This window comes from Balaenoptera musculus, chromosome 14, assembly GCF_009873245.2.
Source record: "Balaenoptera musculus isolate JJ_BM4_2016_0621 chromosome 14, mBalMus1.pri.v3, whole genome shotgun sequence".
In the NCBI taxonomy this organism is placed as follows: domain Eukaryota; kingdom Metazoa; phylum Chordata; class Mammalia; order Artiodactyla; family Balaenopteridae; genus Balaenoptera; species Balaenoptera musculus.
Window position 1 is genome coordinate 13,351,940 of NC_045798.1, and position 24,399 is coordinate 13,376,338.

At 45.9% G+C, this 24,399-nt stretch overlaps 1 pseudogene; it reads right to left on the bottom strand.

Annotated features, from left to right (window-relative positions):
- Positions 1-21,114: 21,114 nt before the first annotated feature.
- LOC118880399 lies at positions 21,115-21,643 on the bottom strand (annotated as a pseudogene).
- Positions 21,644-24,399: the final 2,756 nt, after the last annotated feature.

Sequence of the window (24,399 nt, forward strand, 5' to 3'; positions counted from 1 at the left end):
GGGGTGAAGGGCCGGGGGCAGCTGGTGGCTGGCGGTCAGGGGCAAGCTCTCTCTGGAGGTGACTAAGTGGCAGGGCCCTGAGCGGCTGAGGGGGGCACACAAACTCATTCATTAATAAGTAACATCGTGTGATGATCGTGCTCAGTGCTGTGGGCAGGAAGCAGGGGAGCGGGCTGGCAGCATGGAAAGGGGGTGCGTGTGCTTTTCAAACAGAACATGTGTGTGACACAGGTCTTGCTGGGCGAGTGATGGGCGAGCAGAGGCCAGAGGAGGAGAAGGAGTGAGAATTTCTGGTGGAGGGAACAGGACGTGCAAAGGTCCGGAGGTGGGCTTCTCGCTCACAGCACTGAGCACGATGTGACACACAGTGTTACTTACTGAATTTTTTTCTCTGCCCTCCTGGAAGGTAAGCACTGCGAGGGACACAGAATCTGCTCACTGCTGTGTCCCCAAGCGCCTGGCACATAGCAGGCTCTGCGATAATATCTGTTGGATTAATGAATGAGTTCGTGTGCCCCCCTCAGCCACTCAGGGCCCTGCCACTTAGTCACCTCCACAGAGAGCTTGCCCTGACCGCCAGCCACCAGCCGCCCCCGGCCCTTCACCCCTGATCCTTTGTCCCCCCTTCTTTTGCTTCCCAGCCCTTATTACTTGACACAGATGCAACCATTGGGTTGGTTTGTGTGTCTTCTCTCCCATCAGAACATTAGTTCCATGAAGGCATGTATCCCCAGTTTAAAGATCAGTGCCTTCCACATTAGTTCCATGAAGGCATGTATCCCCAGTTTAAAGATCAGTGCCTTTGGGGCTTCCCTGGTGGCGCAGTGGTTGAGAATCTGCCTGCCAATGCAGAGGACACGGGTTCGAGCCCTGGTCTGGGAAGATCCCACATGCCACAGAGCAACTAGGCCCGTGAGCCACAATTGCTGAGCCTGTGTGTCTGGAGCCTGTGCTCCGCAACAAGAGAGGCTGCATTAGTGAGAGGCCCGCGCACCGCGATGAAGAGTGGCCCCCACTTGCCGCAACTAGAGGAAGCCCTAGCACAGAAACGAAGACCCAACACAGCCATAAATAAATAAATAAATAAATAAATAAATAAATAAAATTTAAAAAAAAATCAGTGCCTTCCACATATACAAGAAGGTCCACAAATACTCTAACTTTTTATTTTGAAATAATTTTGAAATTTTGGAAAATTCTTTGGAAGAATTTTAGGCTCATGGAAAAGTTGCAAAAGTAGTACAGACTTGGGGGGTAAGAATACCTGAGAAAGGAGGTGCCCTTCTCAGTGCATCACGTCAGGGGTACACGATGTCCCTCTGTCCCCTTCCAGGTGACATGAACCTGATCACTTGGTTAAGGTGTCTTCCAGCTTTCTCCACTGTCATTATTTCCCCCCCTCAAATATTTGGAATTGAATGAATTCAACGAACCACGAAGGCAGAGACCAATTTTTGTTATGTCCCAGATGTTCCACCAGGGGGCGACCTTCACTGACCAATCTTCACAGGCAGAAGTCAGGGAGTTTGAAAGCCAGAGGTCAAGGCTAGGGGGGGGCAGTGAGGAGGCGGCGTTCAAGGAGGCTGGTCTGAGTTCACTGTCCCAGGGGAGCCCTCGCCTGGGTGAACAGCCCCAGGGGACACACTCCCGGCTGCACACCAGGGCCAGGGGTGGGGGTGCTTTTCAAGAGCAGCCTGGCTCCTACGTGGCCAATTTATAGCACAGCGGGCAGCGAGCAAAGGCTGGGGAGCCGCCAGGGGGAGTGTGTGTGTGTCCGTGTTCACGTGTGTGTGTCCATGTTCATGTGTGTGTGTCCGTGCGTGTGTGTCCGTGTCCACGTGTGTGTCTGTCTGCCTCTGTCGAGCCAGTGTTTCATGCTGCTCCTTTCAACACCTGGGCAGCTGATTAGAAATTCAGAAGCCAAAGCAAATGTGTCTCCCTTGCTCCCTGCCGTCCCCTCCCACACACAGGTTCGAGGCCCAGGTAGGAAGGAGCCTGAGTGGGACACAGCTCCCAGCAGTCACAGCGGTTTAGGCTTGACCCAGACCCCAGGGCAGCGGGGGTATCATTCCCTTTTAATTAAACTTGAATTCAGCAGGATGTTGAAAACCAGCATAGACTGCAGTGAGGCACAAAGGACTCTCCGGGTGAGGGAACGCTTTCTATTTTGACTGGGGTGATGTTCTATTTAGCAAAGTCCAAGGAATTGTACACGTAAAATGGGCACATTTAAAATTTTTTAATGTCTAATTGTGGGGAAAAACATACAACATAAAATTTACCATCTTAACCACTTTTAAGCAGTGTTCAGTATATTCACAGTTTGCTACAACTGATCTCCAGAACTTTTCCACCTTGCAAAACTGAAACTCTGTCCCCGTTAAAACAACAACTCCCCACCCTCCCTCCCCCTCCTGCCCCTGGTAACCACCATCTACTTTCTGTCTCTATGAATCTGACACTTCCAGGAACCTCATACGCGTGGAATCACACAGCATGTGTCTTCTGGGACTGGCTTACTTCACTGAGCATCACGTCCTCAAGGTGTGTCCAAGTCGTGGCGTGTGTCAGAATCTCCTCCCTTTTTAAGGTTGGATAATAGTCCACTGTTAGAATAGACGGCGTTCTGTTTGTCCATTCACGGGCGTGTGGGTTGCTTCCGCCTTTGGCTGCTGTGAAGGCTTCTGCTGCCGTATGGACCTCTCTTGGGGATCCGGCTTTCAGTTCTCTGGGGGTCGATCCCCAGAAGTGGGATTGCTGGATCATACAGTCATTCTCTTTTTTAGTGTTTTTGTTTGTCTGTTCGGCCACGCAGCGTGGCATGCGGAATCATCTCAGTCCCCTGACCAGGGAACCAGCGCATGTCCCCGCAGTGGAAGCACAGAATCCTGACCACTGGACCGCCAGGGAAGTCCCCTCTCCTGTTTTCCACAGGAGCTGCACCAAGATGGGTGTATTTTTTGGAAGGTAAATTATACCTCAATAAACCTGATTTTCAAAGGCAGATGAAAAGACAGACCCACTGGATCACTCTGGAGTGGCAATGGAAGGCGTCTTGTTTTCCTCACCAGTTCACACGGGCAGAGCTTCTGCATATCCTTCCCATGTCCTTGTAGCTCCAGACTCATTTCTGGCTCTAATTTTACCCTCTGAGACCAGCAGGAAGATTAATCGGCATTTTTAATGGCTCCCAGGCCCACAGGCCCCGAAGGAAGAATAAACATCCCCGTCCCGGGCCAGCCCCACGCCTCCGCCTCCGCCCACGGTCTCCCGCCTCTCACAGCCATTTCCAGACTCGCACATCTTGGTTGGATGTTGCCTTAGAGACACTTGGCACTAAAACGCCAACAGGCTGGAGACCCGGGCCCCTTCCATGCCAGCAGGAGAACGGCGACTGACAAGAGCAGCGTGGGCCTCCCAGGGGAGCCAGCTCAGAGGGACAAGCCTCCAGGGGCCTGAGCTGGTTGGCCATCTGGGGACATCGGGGCAGGTGGCTGGAGTGACAGCCTTGCTTGCTTCCCTCCCAAGTCGAGAAGCCCCCGTGCTGCCCCCAGTCCCAGGCAGGGAACCCTGGCAGATCACTCCTTCCAGGCTGGCAGCAAAGCCGCTTTCCCAAGGGGATTCTTTGGTCCAGGGCCCCGAAGCCTATGAAGGTCCACGAGCTGAGGCCGGGTTCTTCCCTCATCAGTGTTTGTAAGTTTCCCATCGCCCTGTGGACGTCCAAGGGTGGAAGAAAAAAGCCAGCCCACCGAGGTGAGCCCCCACATCATCTCTGTGCTTCTGCAAACACTAACCCGGTATCTGCAGTTGGGGGGAAAGATCTGAATGGAGAGCAGAGTTTGCAAAGGGTGGCCCTTGGGCCTAATATGGCCCATGAGCCTGTGTGATGGGATTTGGGCCACCCAATGGTTTTTACAAGTTTGAGTTTATAAGTAACAGTTCAGAATCGGGTAACTCACATTTTTTTAACAAGCAGATTTCCAGCTTCTTTTGAATACTCGTTTATATCTGGGAGTAAGCTGGTTTCCACCTGGCCATGATTGGCGAAAGCAAGGAATAGCCCACCCCATCCCCGTTGAGTCAAGGCACAGCTCTGTAGTTTGCTGCAGTCCTCACCACTCCCTAATGCCTCTGCTGGCTTTTGCTTGGTTCATTCACATTATCTACCGGCCCCCACAAGCCCCCCTAATCTCTGACTTGCACATTTTCAGAGTTCAAAGGGCCTTTAGTGACTGGCTACTCCAGGGGTGAGCCAACTACAGCTGGAGGGCCAAATCTGGCCCACCACCTGATTTTGTAAATAAAGTTTTATTGGAACACAGCCTCTCCCACTTGATTAGATCTTGTATCTGGTGGCTTTCAGGCTACACTGGAAGAGTCTGGTAGTGGCAATAGAGGCTGTGTGGTTCCCAAAGCTGAAGTATTTGGCCCTTTACAGAAAAAGTGTGTTGACCCCCAGTCTAGCCTCACCTTCTTTTGTTGTTGATGAACAGACTGAGGGCCAGAGGGGGAAAGACGGAGTGAGGTTATTTTCAGCGGCCGAGACTGGAATCTGAGTTGAGAGCCCTTCCTGCTAGATCCTACGTGGAGGGGATTCAGGGCACCCCCGACACCTCGAGGGCCACCCTGAGATCCTCGAGGAACCAGGAAGCCTGCTGTCATCTGACAGGTACTCCTGATTCTGTGGCTGCTCCAGGGTGAGAAGCCCCAGGCCCCTCTCCTGGCCCCTCGCCTTCTCCTCCGGGAGCCCAGGGGCCGAGGTGTCTGGTTCCCATCACGGCTGACAATCAGCCCACAGCACCCCGGCCCAGCCCGGAGCTTGTCTGTAAACCCTGACGTCATCAACACCCCATCAATCGTCTTGCCCGAGCCGGCTGGTGAGGCCTCCATCTGGAATTCGGCCCTGGAAGAGATCAAAGTCTGGCCCTGGGAGCCCTGCCCCGGGGAAGAGGAGGAGGGCTGGCCAAGGGCCTCGTGGAGGGAGGGGCGTCTTAGGACCGGGGGTCCAGACAGCTTGGTGCCAGCCCCACCACCGTTCACCTCTGTCACTTTGGACAAGAACTTCAGCACTCTGGGCCTCAGTTTCCACATGTGTAAAATGGGATTACAGCACCCACCTCTCAGAGAGAACCCGGTGGGTGTGTAAACCCCTTAGAATTGTAAAGTTGGATAAAATGATACAACATCTGAGATTTGCTTTAAAAAATACTCATGGGGGAAATAAGTGCATGCTTGTGGGTGGGGGGGGAGGGCATAAATACAATAAGGTTGGCAAAACTTTGATAATTGCGGAATCCGGGTGAAGGAATACCTTCCAGATACCTGGCACCTGCTGGAGACTCAGATGACTGGTTTAGTTCCGGCCCGTGAGAATCTTCCCCGGCTCTACAGGGGATCAGTAACTGCCAATGGGTGTAACAAATAGAGGTCCAAGGAGAGAGTATTATGAGCACAAAGTAAATGTAGCCCAGGGATGTGGATGCCCTTGGAGGAGGCGGGGCTGGATGGGGTGACACTGACTCTAAGTGTGGCTGTGCCTGACCGGGAATGTGCATTTCAGAGGCTATTTTCTATGGTTCAGGGTGAGTGGTTGGCCCGTGGATCAAGGTCAATTGGGATTCCTTGAAATGTAACCTCCATCAGTTGCTTAGTTACTCTCAGACTCAGAGACATCTATGGAGTGCCACCTGGTCAGGGACACTCAGTGAATAAACAGGTGAGGTCCTGCCCTCATGGCACGTGTGATGCGTGTGGGAGACCCAGTAAACGGGCGCATAGGTAAATGAACGTGTGATTTCACACAGGGGCAAGTGCTACGAAGAAAACGATGACGGGGCTCTGCGGTCGAGGGGGTGAGGGGCAGTGGGGAGGGGTGGATTCTGGGCTGACGTGGGTAATATCCATCACTAACACTTGTGTGGTGCCTTCCTTTACTATTAACTCCTGCTCTACTGAAAGCGCTTCATAGATATCAACTCACTGCATTCTCACACCAGCCGGAAGAGATTGGTACCAGTGTTATCCCATCTGACAGATGAGGAAGCTGAGGCACAGAGAAGTTAGACTATTTGCCCTCTGAGCCTCAGCTTCCCCGTCCTTAAGTGGAGGGGCTCAGCAGACGGCTGTGAGGACAAAAGCAGCTTGCAAGCTGTGAAGAGTGTCGCACAGGTGCGTCACTGCTGCCGAGAGGCAGCCTCTGCACCAGGCGCCTGCCACGTGGGTACGTGTTTGCTAACAACTGGGGGAGCACTGGGGGGTCTCAGCTTCCCCCGAGCCTGATGTTACATTAGAGCGGCCCTGGCCTTGTTGCACTGTGAGCTCCGCAAAGGGGGTTCTCCCCTCATCTGTCCCTGTTCTCTCAGCGCCTGGACCAGCCCTGGCACGTGGCAGGAGTTCATCCCTCTCTCTGCTCTCAGTCATGGAGATCCCCTTCCAAAGGAACGTTGCTGAGTATCTAGCAAGTTATCTTACTTACTTGTGCCAATTATTCCCACCCTGATGTCCTGCACCCAGAGGGCTAAGTGAAGGCCAGGCTCATTTGAGAGCTGAAGCCTGGAATTTTCTGACTCCATCCCTCTCCTGCCAGACCTGCCCATGGCCAGTGGCCAGGCAGTGCTGGGGACACACTTGCACCTCTGAGAGTGATTTTGGCTTTCCCCGCCCCCCCTGCTATACTGTGAACTACCAAACCAAAAACCCCTGCGTTTACAAAACACCTAAAAATTTTGGATCATATATAAAAACCAAGCAGGATAAGTAAAAATAAATCCATGACATAATATGACTGCAGAACACAGAGCCAAAGAAAATATCACAGTCAATTGAAAGGAAAGATTGCCAAGGAAGGCCTGACATCACACATCTCAACAGCAGCAACAGAAGATAAAATTCACCGTCCTCAAAGTGCCAAGAACACAGTAACTGACAACCTGGAATTCTATACCCAGTGAAACTATCAGTCAACAATGAGAGCTGAAGTAGACAGTTTCAACTAGACAAAAGAACAGCTTTGGGACTTCCCTGGTGGTCCGGTGGCTAAGACACCGCACTCCCAATGCAAGGGGCCTGGGTTCGATCCCTCGTCACAGAACTAGATCCCACGTGCTGCAACGAAAAAGATCCCACATGTTGCAACAAAGATCGAAGATCCCGTGTTGCAAATAAGACCCGTCACAGCCAAATAAATAAATAATTTTTTTTTTAAAGGAGCTTTAATCATCACCCGCCATGCTGAAATAACTGCTGAGACACATGCTTTAGGAAGAAGGAAGGCAAATGCAAGAGGAAGCATGGACCACGGGAAGAAGTGATGTAGGGAAATTAGTAAATATGTGGGTAAAACAAAATGCACAATTTATAGAAAACAACAATAACAATGAGTGTTTTTGAGGTTATAAAACCATGTGGAAATAAATCCTCTCACAGGATAATCTGAATAAAAGTGATCTAAGTCCTTGTATTGCTGGAGAGGAAGGTATAGATATTGATTAACTCAATTACCCACAATTAGCTTGAAGCCAAGGGGAAAAATTTAAATGTCATTGTCAACATTATTGACATTTAAAAATTTAAATGTCATTGTCAACATTTTATTTTTCATGTTGGAAGCTGTACAGCTTCCAACATGAAAAATAAAAGGGGAAATAGAGAAGACTCAGTCAGTCCAGCAGAAGGCCGAAAAGGGAAGAAAAAAAGAAATGCATAGAAAAAGCATGAAAAATAGTGCAAAAAGAAGATGGTAGATCTAGATTCAAATATATCAGCAATCACAGTAAATCTAAGTATATCAGTAATAGCCAGAAGAAGCCACGTCATGTTGGATTAACAACAGAAATAAAAATAATAATCAGCAATACACTGTCTGTAAAAGATGCAGCTAAAACTATAAGGGCACAGGAAGACTACAAGTGCAAAGATAAAATACTCAGAGCAAGCGTGTAAGACTGTATTAACATCTGACCAAAAAGACTTTATGGCAAAGAGCACTGTGAGAAAGGAAGAGGCTTAGGATACAATGTCCAACGACTTAATTCACTGGAAGCTATAATAATTTCAAACTTGCTCGCACTTATCATATCCCCAATTCACGATGACAGCGGAAGATTTTCACAGGCCTCTCTCAGCAGTTGACAGCTGTGTAACAAGGAGGTGAGAACGCAGGAGATTGGAACCACACAATTAACGGCCCAGCGCTAATGGACATGCCTAGAACGGCACAGTTAGAGACCCACGTTCTCGGCCAGCACACGGACGTTTGCGACGATGAGTGACGGGAGTCTCCTCCCCAGGAGGGCAGGAGGTGGAAGGGGCTGCAAGGGACCAGGTTTCAGGAGGGGTGGGTGGGGCCTGGGCAGACAGGGAGAAGGAAGCTGGATTGTTAATTCTGCCTCTGGGGGCTTCAAGGCAGGGAGACCCTTCCTGGCATGGGATTACTTACAGGGTGGACATGGGAGCTTTGCGGGGTGGAAGGAGGACTTTGCGGGGAACCTGCACGTATTTTCCTTCGGGAGCCTTTTCCTTGAGGTCAGGATGGTTTTTGCTGGAGGGAACCAGGAGGAGGTCCCCCCAGAAGACATGGTGCGGGGAAGCTCTTCCTGGCCTCAGACCCGCAGTTGACGCCGGCGGGCTTCCTCCTGGGCCCCACCTGCCTCGGGCTCCGGCCGCCCCCGCAGCTGCCTTCCTCTACACTTTCCTCCCCTCACAGAGGCAGATCCCCCCGCCTCTCACCCAGGGCGCAGCCAGGCGCCATCCTGAGCTGCCCACGGAGGTTGTGGGCTGGCCCCTTGCGGTCATCCTGCCTGAGCTCTCAGGACGGAGGCTCGCTCAGCTCTGACCCCCTCTTTTCCTGCAGGCCCCACTCTCGTCAGCCACATGTTCTTCAGCCTTTCCTGAGCGCCTACTGTGTGCCAGGCCCTGGGCTGTGTGCCAGGGTCCCTGCCCGCTTGAAGCTCCCAGGCAAGTGGGAGTCAGGATGGGGCTGTAGGAAACAGAAGAAAAACCATCCTGCTGTAATTCATCCGTCATTTCCTGCCAGCCTACTGTGTGCCAAATGCTGTTCATCTTACTATTCATCTCTGCATCTCTTAGCCCTACTATGTGCCAACTCGTGGGCTAGATGCTGCCATGCAAAAAACTGCTTAGAAAGGCAAGGTTTTAATCCAGATATCTGTGGATTCATTCATTCACACATTCATTAATTCAGCAGTTGGGTCCTGTGTGCTATTTTGGGCCAGGGGCCGTTCTAGGAGTTTGTGGGGAGCACACAGTTTAGGTAGATCTGAGAAGCATTGTCACCTTCCACAAATATCACTGACACATATTATGCGGAATGCACTTCACATACATTCTCACTGACTCTTTGCTACATTGTATGGTACCTAAGAAGCCAGGCCCAGGAGCCTGACCTCTTGAGTTCAAATCCCAGCTCTGCCATTTATTTGCTGGGTGAGCTTGGCTAATTCACTCAACCTCTCTGTGCTTCAGTTCCTCCATCTATAAAATGGGGATAATAATAGTCCCTCCCTCATTAGCTTGTTATAAAGATTGATTTAGTTAATATGTAGAAAGTGCTTAGAATGGTACCTGGCACAGAGAAACTGTTTCTACAAATCTTTGTTACATAGATAAAACTACGTGAGGAAGAGAAGGTCATCCCCATTTTACAGATGAGAAAACTGAGACCTGGAGAGGGGACTCGACCGGCCTTAAGTCTATTTGTGTATTTCATATATTCATTTTCCAGATTGGAAATATCTCAGTTCTATTACAAAATGCTCGTATGCACATTGTAGTCAAATATCACCAGACCCTAGGTTGAAAGTGATGGTGTCTGCTCCTCAACACCTTCGTCCTTGAGATTATGATTTTTAACGAGGTGGGGCTTAACCCTTCCAGGTTTAACAGAAAATGGCATGTTTACATATACTTTTACAGACCGTTTCTGTTTCCTCATCAATGCATCACAGAAACGCTTCCATGCTAATACACAGATCTAGGCCTTTCTTTAAATGGCTGCCTTGCAGTCCAACGTGTGGGTCTCCTGTAAACCACCCAACAGCCCCTGGTTGATGGACAGGTATAGCGTATCCTGCAACCTGTTATCAAGAGCCACCTAATAACATACAACTCACGTTATCACGTAACATACAGTGTGCGCGTTTCTCTACGTACATACATACAACTGGCCAGTAGGGGGCATACTGACTGTCCCGCACTCTGCCAATTTCCTCACTCCCACAGGGGCGGGGTGGGGGGAACAATGAACTCTGGTTCCAGAAGGAAGTTTCCAGCCCCTCCGTGCCTTGGGGCGTCTTCGTGTGTCTCAGTTTTTCCTTAGACTCTTCTGTGTACATTTTTCAATCCAGTCACTGAAGGAGTTGTGGAGAGGGAGGTGGCAGGAAGTGCCTGAAGGGAGGCCAGTGCTGTATGGGCCTCCGGGCTGGGGAGGTGACCATGAGGGCCCTTGGGGGCTGCCTGGTGCCCTCTGCCCAGCCCTTCCCAGTGTGACATCGCAGGGAAGGAAGGGAGCCCTCAGCCAGGCACTAAGGGGTTTGATGCAACCTTCATCTCAAGTGCAGGAAAATTAGATTGTTTATTTTTCAAAGGTGGTGGGAGGGCGGTGAGAAGGCAAGAAGAGGAGGAGGGAGAACAGGGGCACAGAGAGGAAAGGACGGAAATGGGGGGCATGGGAGGAGGGGCAGAAAGGTAGAAGAGGGGGTGTGGAGGGAGGACAGTCCTGAGATGACTTCCAGGTGGCCCCCCTCCTTGAAGGCACTTTGTATTTGCCTTAAGTTGTTAGTGAGAAATAAGTAAGAAGTACAGAGAGATGTAAAGAATCCAGAAAGAGCAGCTGTAAGGACTAGCTCCTCCCCCTGGGGCTGAGGTAGAGCACCCAAGAGACCCTCACACCCTGGACCCCAACAGGGCTGAGATCCAGACTTTGTTGGGAGGGTATGGCCCTGGTTCAGCAGATGGCAGAGAAGCGCTGTGGCGCCATGCTGGAGGAACTCACTGGACACCTGCCCCTCCCAGGGTGCCAGGGAAAGCTGGCACTGGCAGGGGTCTCACTGGAGGCACTCTGTTACAAAACTGCCCTGTGGGGTGGGACAGGGGTCAGGGGAAGCCTCTGGATGCTGCTGACTGCCATGCACTGCAGCAGCCGGCCACTGGGGGGCGTGCTGGAGAAGCCTGGTGAGCAACCCATCACTGCTAGGAAGAGCCCTTTCCTCCCGCAGTGTCTCTCCAGCGCCCTCTCCTGGCAACACTTAACATCGTGCCACGTGGGAAAGGGAAAATGCTTAAGAGGCCCAGATTCCTCTTCACGGAGCAGGCGACAATAGATGAATTTGGAACTAGAGGCAATCAATTGAAAATAGCACAGTCTCCTCCTTCCACGACTCAGCTTCCATATGTACCTGCTACATACATTGTAACTTTTTACACAACAAACAACTTTATGTTCCTATCTGACAAGATACAGCTATGCTTCCTCCAAATAAATTCTCACTCTTTTCCCCAAAATGAGGGGATGCACAGTTTGAAGGGTCACTGAATGTATAACTGATTTGTATATACATCACTCCTGAAATTCAGTCACAGCACCACTGAATATTCTAGTCCCTACAGGCTAAATCGTAAACTAAACGTCCGACAATCGTGTATAAAGTAATGATGGGAAGAAAAGAGGATGGTTAGCACATAAAAACAAATACATCCCTAAAACACAGCAATAGAAGATATGCCAAGTCATTACATCCTCGTTTCTGTAATCCTGGTTGTGAGGCCCTCATAGATACGTACAAATTCCTCCTTCCACCCCCTCGTTCTGTATTTTCCCCACTCTCAGCCAGAATGCCAGCTGGTGCGGATATTTTACCTGGTGGTGTGACCCAAGCCTTCATCTCTGAGAGGTCTGAGTCCTCAACCATCCTGACATTATTGGCTGCTGTGGTTTTCCATCCACCTTTACTATCTGGCTTGGAAGTGCCGGGGCACCCAGAGACCCCCCTGGCTCCAGACAGCATCCTCCTGACCCGCACCGAGTCGAAGCAACTCAGCTTCCACTTGGTAATAGGGATCAACCACTCCGGCCAGTAAGGTAACTCCTTCTTATTTCCCCTGCTGGTTCAGTGGCATAACGAGCACACAATATCCAGTGGGTGGTCTCCTTCTTGTGCAGCTGTTGTTGCATTGGTGTCTCCACCAGATCACGGGCCCAGGTTGCAGGCAACTTGTGCTGCAGCCTGGACTTTCTGCAGAGCTTCCCCCCATTCTGGTCCCCACTCGAAGCTGGCAGCCTTCTGGGTGACTGTGTAGATGGGTAAGGAGCTCACTCACACATGTTCTCTGTTGCCTCCAGAATCTAAGAGGGCACGCCAAGCGTGGCATCTGGCTTTGGGTTGCAGGTGGCAGGAGGTGCAGTAACTTGTCTTTCACCCTGGGGGGGAGATCTCCACCTACTCCAGCCCACTGTGTCCCAGACCCTTCACTGAGGTCGGGGCCCTGAGTGCTTGGGGCGTTTCTCTTCTCTCTCTTGTTTGCATGTGTTTTGAAAACCTCCGAAGACCTTGCTACTTCCTGCTCAGCATATCCAATCAGCATGATGTTCTCAGTGTAGTGAACCAGGGAAATGGAGGTCTCTGTGGGCTATATTAGGGCAGAGAACAGGAGAATTGGGGCAAGGCTGTGCAGGTTTACTGCTGGGCCTGCCCAAATTAAACAGAGCGGGGGAACACATTTTGAGAAGTGCTAGTGCAGGAACCATCTGGAGAATTTGAGGGTCTCAGGTGCTGGGCCTGTGTTCTCCCTCTATATCAGCAGCTGGTTTGAGCTAAACCATTTCACTGTGAGCCCCAGCTTTCTCATCTATAAGATGAAGAATTTTATCGGTCAATGAGCAAATCAAAGAGGAAATTTAAAAATACCTTGATATAAATGACAAAACACTACTATACAAAGTCTATGGGATGCAGCAAGAGCAGTCCTTAGAGAACATTCATAGCAATTCAGGCCTTCCTCAAAAAACAAGAAAAACCTCAAAGAGCCTAAACTACCACTTAAAAGAATTGGAAAAAGAACAAACAAAATCTAATGTCAGCAGAAGGAAGGAAATAATAAAGATTAGAGGGGAAATAAATATTTAAAAAATAATAGTAAAAAAAAGATAAAACAAAGAGCTGGTTCTTTGAAAGGGTAGACAAAATTGACAACCCCTGGCCAGGCTCACCATGAGGAAAAGAGAGAGGACTCAAAGAAACAAAATACGAAATGAAAGAGGAGAAATAATAACTGATACTTCAGGAAAAAAAAACCCATAAGAATACTGTGAACAATTATATGCCAACAAACTGGACAACTTAGAAAAAATAGACACGTTTTTAGAAACCAAAACTGAATCATGAAGAAATAGTTTGAACAGACCAATTACTAGAAGTGAAATAGAATCTGTAAAAAACAAAAGAAAACAAAAAACTCCCTGCAAACAAAAGTTCATGACCAGATGGCTTTACTGGCGAATTCTACCAAACATACAAAGAAGAGCTTATACCTATCCTTCTCAAACTCTTCCAAAAGACTGAAGAGGAGGGAACACTCCCAAAGTCATTCTATGAAGGCACCACCACCCTGATTCCAAAACCAGATAATGACGCTACCAAAATAGAAAATTACATGTCAATAACTTTGATGAATACAGATGCAATAATTTTCAACAAAATATTAGCGAACCGAATCCAACAACACATAAAAAAGATCATATACCACAATCAAGTTGGATTCATTCTAGGGTCACAACGATGGTTCAACACACGTCACGTCACATCAACAAAAGAAATTTAAAAACCACATGATCATCTCAATAGATGCAGAAAAAGCATTTGATAAAATTCAACATCCATTCATGATAAAAAAAACTCTTACCAAAAGTGGGTACAGAGGGAACATATCTCAACATAACAAAAGCTGTTTATGACAAACCCACAGCCAACATAATACTCAGTGGTGAAAAGCCAAAAGCCTTCCTGTTAACATCTGGAACAAGACAAGGATGCCTACCTTCACAACTTCTATTCAACATAGTATTGGACGTCCTAGCCACAGCAATCAGACAACAAGAAGAAATAAAAAGGTATCCAAATTGGAAGAGAAGAGGTAAAATTGTGATTTTATGCAGATGACATGATACCATATATATAGAAAACCCTAAAGACTCCACCCAAAAACTACTAGAACTAATAAATGAATTCAGCAAGGTAGCAGGATACAAGATTAACCTACAGAAATCTGTTGCATTTCTTTACACTAACAATAAAATATCAGAAAGGGAAAGTTTAAAAAAATCCCCTTTAAAATTGCATAAAAAATACTTAAGAATAAACCTGACCAAGGAGGTGAAAGACTCATATGCTGAGGAAAAAAGAAAAAGATTGATAAAGGAAACTGAAGATGATTCAAAGAAATGGAAAGATATCTCGTGCTCTTGGATTGGAAGAATATTATTAAAATGGCCATACAACCCAAAGCAATCTATAGACTTAATGTGATCCCTGTCAAATTACCCATGACATTTTTCACAGAACTAGAACAAATAATCCTAAAATTTATGTGGAACCATAAAAGACCCAGAATTGCCAAAGCAATCCTCAGGAAAAAGAACAAAGGTGGAGGCATAACCCTCCCAGACTTCAGACAATACTACAAAACGACAGTAATCAAAACAGTGTGATTGGCACAAAAAGAGACATGTGGCTCAATGGAACAGAATAGAGAGCCCAGAAATAAACCCACACACCTATAGCCAATTAACTTTCAACAAAGGGGGCAAGAAAATACAATGGAGAAAAGACAGTCTCTTCAGCAAGTGGTGCTGGAAAAGCTGGACAGTCACATGTAAATCAATGAAGTTAGAACACACCATACACAAAAATAAAACTCAAAATGGCTTAAAGACATAAATATAAGACGTGACACTGTAGAACTCCTAGAAGAGAACATAGGCAAAACATTTTCTGACATAAATTGTAACAATGTTTTCTTAGGTCAGTCTCCAAGGCAAAAGAAATAAAAGCAAACCATCAAAAAAAAAAAAACCAAAACTAAATGGGACCTAATCAAACCTTTAAGCTTTTGCACAGCAAAGGAAACCATAAACAAAATGAAAAGACAACCTATGGAATGGGAGAAAATATTTGCAAACGATGCAACCAACGAGGGCTTAATTTCCAAAATATACAAACAGCTTATATATCTCAATAAAAAGCAAACAACCCAATAAAAAAAATGGGCAGAAGACCTAAATAGACATTTCTCCAAAGAAGACATACAGATAGACAATAGGCACATGTAAAGATGCTCAACGTCACTAATTAAGAGAAATGCAAATCAAAACTGCAATGAGGTACCGCCTCACACCAGTCAGATAGGCCATCATTAAAAAGTCTACAAATAACAAATGCTGGAGAGGGTGTGGAGAAAAAGGGAACCCTCCTGCACTGTTGGTGGGAATGTAAATTGGTGCATCCACTATGGAAAACAGTATGGAGGTTCCTTAAAAAACTAAATAGAGTTATCATATGATCTTGCAATCCCACACCTGGGCATATATCTGCAGAAAACTCTAATTTGAAAAGATACATGCATCCCAATGTTCATAGCAACACTATTTACAGTAGCCAAGATATGAAAGCAACCTAAATGTCCGTCAACAGAGGAATGGATAAAGAAGGTGTGGTATATATACACAATGGAATTCTACTCAGCCATAAAAAAGAATGAAAATGCCATTTGCAGCAACATGAATGGACCTAGAGATTATCATAGTTAAGTCAGAAAGAGAAAGACAAATAGCATATAACATCACTTATATGTGGAATCTAAAATATGATACAAATGAACTTATTTACAATCAAAAACAGACTCAGACATAGAAAACAAATTTATGGTTACTGAAGGGGATGGGGGAGGGGTAAATTAGGAGTTTGGGATTAGCAGATACAAACTACTGTATATAAAACAAATAACAAGGTCCTACTGTATAGCACAGGGAACTATATTCAATATGCTGTAATAAACCATTGGAAAAGAATATGAAAAGATATAATTGTATAAGTGCATACATGTATGTCTATATATAACTGAATTACTTTGTTGTACACCAGAAACTAACACAACATTGTAAATCAACTATACTTCAATTAAAAAAAAAAGCAAATACAAATCACTTAAAGGCAAGGAAATTCATACCATGTGTTATCAAAATCAGCATTCTAGGGCTCCCCTGGTGGCCCAGTGGTTAAGAATCAGCCTGTCAATGCAGGGGACAAGTGTTCGATCCCTGGTCCGGGAAGATCCCACATGCCGCAGAGAAACTAAGCCCGTGCACCACAACTACTGAGCCTGTGCTCTAGAGCCCACGAGCCACAACTACTGAGCCCACATGCCGCAACTACTGAAGCCCGTGTGCCTAGAGCCCGTGCTCTGCAACAAGAGAAGCCACCACAATGAGAAGCCCATGCACCACAAGAAGCGTAGCCCCTGCTCACCGCAACTAGAGAAAGCCCACAAGCAGCAATGAAGACCCAATGCAGCCAAAATATAAATAAATAAATTAATTTAAAAAGTTACAATTTAATAAAAAAAATCAGCATTCTAAGTATACTTGTTCTCTTGAGAGGAGCAAATCTAGTCCTGCACCAGCCTACTTTTCTTTTTTTTTAATTAGTTGTGACAACTTTATTTCAGAATGATGGTAGGATTGAATTTCACAGGTATACAACTAATTTATAGCTCTAAATCACAATAACACTGAGTCAAAAACACTTTATCCTGCAAAGAAACTTGACACAGAAATGTTCATTTGTAATCTACTTACGTTTCACATTATACAACTGTACATATAAAAACACTAACACAACTGGGGAGACAACAGCTTACAGATTTAAGTAAATCATTTGTAGCAATATCTCAGTTATCTTGGGGTCACAGATCTGACAACTGCAGACGAGGATCAGGAAGTAAGTTAGAGGAAGTAGCAGAGCCCCTAAAATAACGTCACCGAGTCAGTGCAGCAATTTTCATCCATTTCACTGCTAAAGAAAGCCTCCCAAAGACTCTCAGCTCCTGTTTACTGTTACTTGACATATAGTGTGCAATTACAGCATTTCCCAACTCCATACAGTAAAGGAGAGCAAAGTTCCTGGAGACAGGCAGAGTTAAGGAGGAGAGAAACAACAGGGACGGAAAAGAAGAAACTATGAAAAACATGGCAAAACTCAAAGAGCAGAGCCATTCAGTGGAGGGGCTTTAACAAACCTAAATAGGACCTGAAAGAATTCAAAACATAAATGATGACCCTGGAATGATTTCATTATCTTCAGTGCATTCTGTTTGCAAAAGCAGGGAAATGTATACTAAGAGAAGGCTCAAGATGGAGGGGACATGGGGATACACATATACGTAGAGCCGATACACCCTGCGGCACAGCAGAAACCAACACAGCACTGCAAAGCTGCCACACTCCAATAAAGATGTGAAAAAAAAAGAGTTCCGTGTAAATGGCTGAAATAGAGCAAAAAAAGATGTGCGACTGAAAAGAAAAAACATGAGTCAGCTATACCATGCACCACGATGTCGATAAATGGGATATTACTACACAGGTACTGTTTATAAAATACACAAAGCAATTTATATCAAAAGAATATAGCACCTTTTTTATCCCCATGACCCTAAATCACTGTTTCTCAAAATCTGGTCTGTGAAACAGCACAACCAAGTCTCCTGGTGAACTTGTTTTAAAATGCAGGTCCCCTGAGTCCCATATGAAGTTCCATGAATCAGAATCTCTGGGGGAGGCCCTGGGAACCAGCAGCTGAGCCCACCTACCCAAGGATTTCTGGTACAAGTAGAAGCCTGGGAATCACTGTAACACATCCGCACCTTCCTGTGTAGGTTCAGCAATCCAGCCAGCAGGAGCCTGGCCAGGTCTGTGAATTAACCCTTCTCACCCTTGTTCCTAATGTACCCAGTAAGGCTACACTCCCGGTACTGACATTTTATACATAATCAAATTAAATGTGGACTTCTAAATGTTTTATCACAGGAAGAAGATTCTGACACATAATAAAGTTTAACAAGCCCTAATTAATTTTAAAAGGAGCATACGATTTCTAAGCCATATATGTGAAGCTTGAAGTAATGGATGCCTGCAGGGGGGGAAAAAATGAGGAAAAGTGTCTGATGCAAGTTCAGAGGATTGCTTGGGAATGGGGAGCAAAATACATGTAAAAGCACTCTTGGAGGAGAGGCAGAAAGCAGCTTACATCCAGAATAGGGAAATGAAAATCTCTTAAAAGTTGGCTGAGATGTTTCAGCTGGTCCTTAACACTCTTGAAGCAAAGGCTGGAAACTACTGGCAAACATGTTTTGTTTGGCCAGCACAATGCTTTAAACAATCCTGAATTCGTTGCCAACACATAAAAATTGGGCGATTTCTTTCTTTTTTTTTATTCTATCTTTTCCTGGAAAATTGGAAATTGGAAGAACTGGGAAAACCAGCCAGTTGGCAACACGGTGCTGGAGCCCAGCAGCAGCTGCCCACCTTTCGCCAGTCACGTACTCCTGGGGTCTCCCCAGTGGCCGCCAGCCTGCTTCACGCATCAGGTCACCTGCCAGACCCCTGTAGGCATTTCCACTGGCCACCCCAGCTTCAAGGAATTAAGGCAAAAAGTCAGCCTCTCTGTGCTTCACTCTTTCTAACAATAATTCTTGCTACAAAGATACTTTCCTACCCTGGAGGTGTTAAGAAAGGAATCAGATAATATCTGCAAATCACCTAGAATTCACTGTAGTGTTCGCTGCCCATTGGAATCACCTAGGGAGCTTTAAAAAATACTGATGCCTGGGTTCCACCCCCAGAGATTCTGACTTATTGGTCTGGGATGTAACTTAGGCAGCAGGAGCGCAGAAAGCTCCCAGGTGGTTCCAATGGACAGCCAAGGTTGAGAACTCCTGCCTTCACAGAATGCAAGTTGTTGATATGAAGGGTTACGTTTATTCTTTTTTTTTTTTTTGGCTGCACCACGAGGTTTGTGGGATCTCAATTTCCCCACCAAGGATTGAACCCGGGCCCTGGCAGTGAAAGTTCTGAGTCCCAACCACCAGGCCACCAGGGAACTCCCAGGGTTACATTCATTCTAACATCAGCCTCCAAGTACAGATTTCTTGCCTCTCACCTCTGTGATAATTCACATCACCTTTTATTTTTGGAAATGCGCCATTATTCCAAAAGCCTACCAACTGCCATTTACAAACTGGAAAAGGAGGTCAAAGGGTGTTCTGGTTTCTACCGTTCATTTTCCCTCCAACACAATTGAGGAATGAAACACTAAGGAAATGAAGGGAAATTATCCTAAGACACAAAACTCAGGCAGCACAACAGCTCAAATACAATAAGAGGAGCTCACAGTGGCAGGCTTGTATTTAAAAAATAAACAAAAAAAAACCAAAAAAAACAATTGCTTTGAAATTCATTAATTCGCTAAATGGAAAATTTTTCAAATATTAAAAAAAATGATTTCCCCAAGACTTTCCAGTAATGGACCAATTTTTTTATTTTAAGAAGATGAGGGCTTCCCTGGTGGCGCAGTGGTTGAGAATCTGCCTGCCAATGCAGGGGACATGGGTTCGAGCCCTGGTCTGGGAGGATCCCACGTGCCGCGGAGCAACTAGGCCCGTGAGCCACAACTACTGAGTCTGTGCGTCTGGAGCCTGTGCTCCGCAACAAGAGAGGCCGCAATAGTGAGAGGCCCGCGCACCGCGATGAAGAGTGGCCCCCACTTGCCGCAACTAGAGAAAGCCCTCGCACAGAAACGAAGACCCAACACAGCCATAAATAAATAAATAAATAAACTACATTCCTTTTTTTTAAAAAAAAAGATGAATTCCAAATTATTGCCCCTCTTCAAGCTTTCTTTTAGGTAGTGTGCATTTACATCTTGGCTTCCGATCGTGGGAAATGCAAACTACCGTCATCTAATTTTCAAACAGTAATACTACGTTACATTACATTAGAAAAGTACATTTCCAAACTGGTTTCGTGTACTAATAATAGCTTCTATTTACTTCTGTGCACCAGGTGACATGGTAGGCACTTTATCACATGATCTCCAATTGTTCCAACAACTTCATAAGGTTAACTCTATAATGTCATTTTACAAACCTAAAAAATGAATTCCAGAAAGGTTTTAAATTACGTACATGATCACCGAGTTATTGCGTGGCCATGCTCAAATTCAAACCCGAGTCTCTCTGACTCCCAAACCTGTGCTTTTCATACCAAACCACCTTGTTTAATCATCACAAGTAGAAAGATCTGTGCCCGATTATCCCCCTTTGCCCAGTGAAAAGCAGAGTGGTCACATGATCTGCTCCAGCTCCCAGAGTGAGTTAGAAGGAGCCGAGATGACAGCCCACCTCCCCACTCGCCAGGTTCTTTTAAGGAACAATCACAGTTCACGTGTTACGTTATGAAAGTCAGCTGATGGCAGTTATGTAGTACTGATGGGTAGAAATCAAATGCTCCTGATTTGTGAGAATCTTCAACATTACTATGAATATGGCTTAACTTCAACACAGGTCTGGTATATTCCTTTCTGTTCCAGGCCACCTAAGAATCAGGTATCAGGTTTAACTCCTTTATTTGTCCCAGAATCCTCTCATGAATCCTATGAGCAACGATGTCGAGAACAAACAGGAAGAAGCAGCACTTTCCAGGCCTCTGGCCCGTCCTTGGCTGCTCCAACACCGCCACCCGGCGACCAGCAGGATATCCTGAAGAAGGGCAGGCATCACCTTCTATGGGACTTTTCCTTTATTTGTAAAATCATAGAGATTATGCCATAAGAATCAGCCAGAAGGTCTCAGCTCCACCAGAGCCGCTATTTGAGGCCAGCTCCCAGGCGAGTGTATCTTGTCATGTCCTGGCAGGAAGGTCTCCTCTTCTGTAAGCTGCCAACACCACATCCTTAAACCTGTATTTCGAAAATTGTGTCTTTGGATGTGTTGTGTCTGAGAAAAGATTGTCGAGAAAAAGTAGACACAACACAACTTCCTGGTGATTCTTTATTCAGCTAAGGGGGCACCACACTGCTCCTTTAGCAGCATCTCCGTTATTCTAATTCCCTTCTGGGCGCCCTGTCTTAAAAATGTGCTGGCAAAAGTTTCCAAAACGCAGTTGAGAAAACCAGCCCCTGTGATTGAAATCCTGCCTTTTTGAGTGAACTGTCCAATTTGGATTTTTCATACTTTCCCGGAAGACAGACTCTTCCTTCATGGATGCATATTGTGTCCACGTAAGACAGTGACTCCTTATAGCCATGTTCCTTTCCTGAGGACTGAACCACGATTCCTCTTCTAACTGGATATTAGGTACCCTTAACATGTTCACCTTCCTTAAAATTTCTGGAACCACATTCTGACAGACTGCAATCCTCTTTCTATAGATGATCCCTGTTGACACATTTTTTTCCTACACGATTTTTACAGAGATGACATTTTTATCCATGGGGTTCAGATACTTTCGGAGAAAGCTGGTGACCACCTGCTCGAAGGGGTGCTTGAACACCTCGTGCACGTCCACGGTGACCCCCATTCTGGCGTGCCAACCACACCTCCACAAGCACACTACTGCTGGAGCTCTCCACCAGCCTACTTTTAATAACAAAATCCATTTACCTAATTAGGTTTACTCTAATCTCAGCCAGACCATGCACAAAACTTTTTCAGGGCTCCCTTTCCACACAAACCTTCCACAGCCTTCTGTATCCATATTAGTTTTGTCCCATATTTTTTTCCCCATCTAGAAACAACCAGCTCTAGGACCAAATCACTTTCTCTTCCTTAATAAAATGCAACTCCATTCCTCATACCTTCTTTTACTCAAAACATATATCCTACTTTCCTACTGTATACTGAAATGTTTCCTTTATTGTTTTTAGTAGCTTTAATGACATACGTAAATTGGAATCCTCAACTCTTAAAAATCTTTATTTCTAGTGAAAACCAAGAAGCAATTATAACCTGTCTTTTACATTAGCATTCTGTAAATTGGTAAACATAAATACCAATAATAATTTCTAAAAACATGTGCTTTTTATAGAAAATATCTCAGTGTGGCACCAAACATTTAGTAATAGTCCTAAACACCTTCAGTTTCTCTGTAAAGGGAAGCCAATGTTTAGTAATTAATTTTCAGTATCTTATTATGTTTGGGAATGAGTTAGCTATTCAATAAACTTCCATCATTTAACTTAATGTAGCACAACTCTAAAATTTCAACTTGCCAAATACTTGGAGAGATCATTTTAAAGTAGACATTCCTAAAACATAATTATTTCTAAAGAGTTCACCCAAAAGCTCTTATCCCATTTTCATTTATTTATAAGAATTTCATCATACCAAGTTAATTTTTTTCTTTCTGCTGACAAACTGCAACACAAGTAACAAATTTATTGACCTTCAGTAAACCTAGGCACAATAAGAGACATCTGTATTGAGTACACCAACAAGCTTAAGCTAGGTTTAATACCAGATATTAATTTAATAGTGAATATTTCCTAGATCATGTGAACCCGAAATTTGTTCTGGCTAGCATCTTTTATACTTAGAAGTATTTAATTTGCAAGGGCTTACTTTTAAGTCAATTAAATACAGCTTATTTACTAGGTAAGTTTTACAGAAAGACAGAACCAGAGATCTTAGTTTTTCTGCTTGAGAAAAAAAGAGCCTCTTTTTTTTTTTTTCCCCCTCAGCCTCAGGGACACAGATTATTAGATAAGTTCCTGAGATCCCAGGTAGATGCTGAGATCCCAAGTAGATCATTTACATCTCAAAGGAGCAGGAAGAGAAATGTAGATTCCTCCTTGAAAACTGCCCAGCCATCTTGGCCATTTTCAGGATTTCCCCCCACCCCCCACCCCCCACCCCCGCCCCCCGCCAATTTCCAAATACCCAATTCAGTTTAAACAAATAACAGTAATAGAAAATACTATATCTATCATTTGCTCACATTCGCATGCCTCACTTTCAGCAAAACCAGGAAGAGAGAACAGGACTTGGACTCAGGTACCGAGACACACACCCCCCCAAGGTAAAAGCCAAAGCAATTGAAAAGGCTCCCTAGAGACCAGTGTTCTCCAGATCTCAGGGAGCACTGAGGCCACACAATGTTACAATAAAAACATCATTTTCTTTCCTTTATGAGAGCACAGCTGAAGATCTCCCAGTTTTGCAAAATTCACCCCGGGGGATTTTAAGATGAACAGAGCTCTGATTACCCATAATTAACTATTTACGGCAGGTGTCATGAAATATATCCAATGCAAAACTGTCTCTCAGGGTCAAAGTTCCTGAGCCCCAGAAAGGGAGAACCCCAACTAACGGCCCCTCAGAGATGAAGCTGAATGAAATACCAAAGCTGGTCCAAAAGGGAAAATCCCAAATGCTCTGCCGCAGGCAAAGCCAATGCGATAGGGAAGGGTACCGGGGTGTTATCACACCGCAAGCCCCATTACTCACCAAAGATGGCTCCACTGGCCAGTGCGAATGCCTTGTTTCCATCACCACCAAAATCCAAAGCGCCGAGGGCCAGGGACGCCCGCTGGCCAGTTCTGGGGGCGTCTCTGAGACAAAGGTGCTCAGGCAGCTGCTGGACAGGCCCCCAGGAGCAGCTGCCAGCCGGGGCCCATGTGCCAGGGTGAGGCGTCCACGCGCGACTGAGCCCCACGTTGGTTACCAAATTGTTACAAACCAAACTCAGGTCCGCTTGCTCATGCGCAGTAAAAGCCAATCTACTGACACCTGGTTGTGGTGACGGAAAGTTCAGCCTAATGGTAAACACAAGGCGGACAGGTGCTTCCCCTCAAACCCGCCCCCGCCCAGTTCCCTGAAGGCTTACAGCAAAGCATTTTATTTTATTTTTTTTTAATATCTTTACTGGAGTATAATTGCTTTACAATGGTGTGTTAGTTTCTGCTGTATAACAAACTGAATCAAGCTATAGGTATACGTATATCCCCATATCCCCTCCCTCTTGTGTCTCCCTCCCACCCCTCTAGGTGGTCACAAAGCACCCAGCTGATCTCCCTGTACTTTGCAGGTGCTTCCCACTAGCTATCTATTTTAGAGTTAGTAGTATATATATGTCACTGCTACTGTCTCACTTCGTCCCAGCTTACCCTTCCCCCTCCCCGTGTCCTCAAGTCCATTCTCTACGTCTGCGTCTTTATTCCTGTCCTGCCCCTAGGTTCTTCAGAACCTTTTTTTTTTTTTTTAGATTCCATATATATGTGTTAGCATACGGTATTTGTTTTTCTCTTTCTGATTTACTTCACTCTGTATGACAGTCTC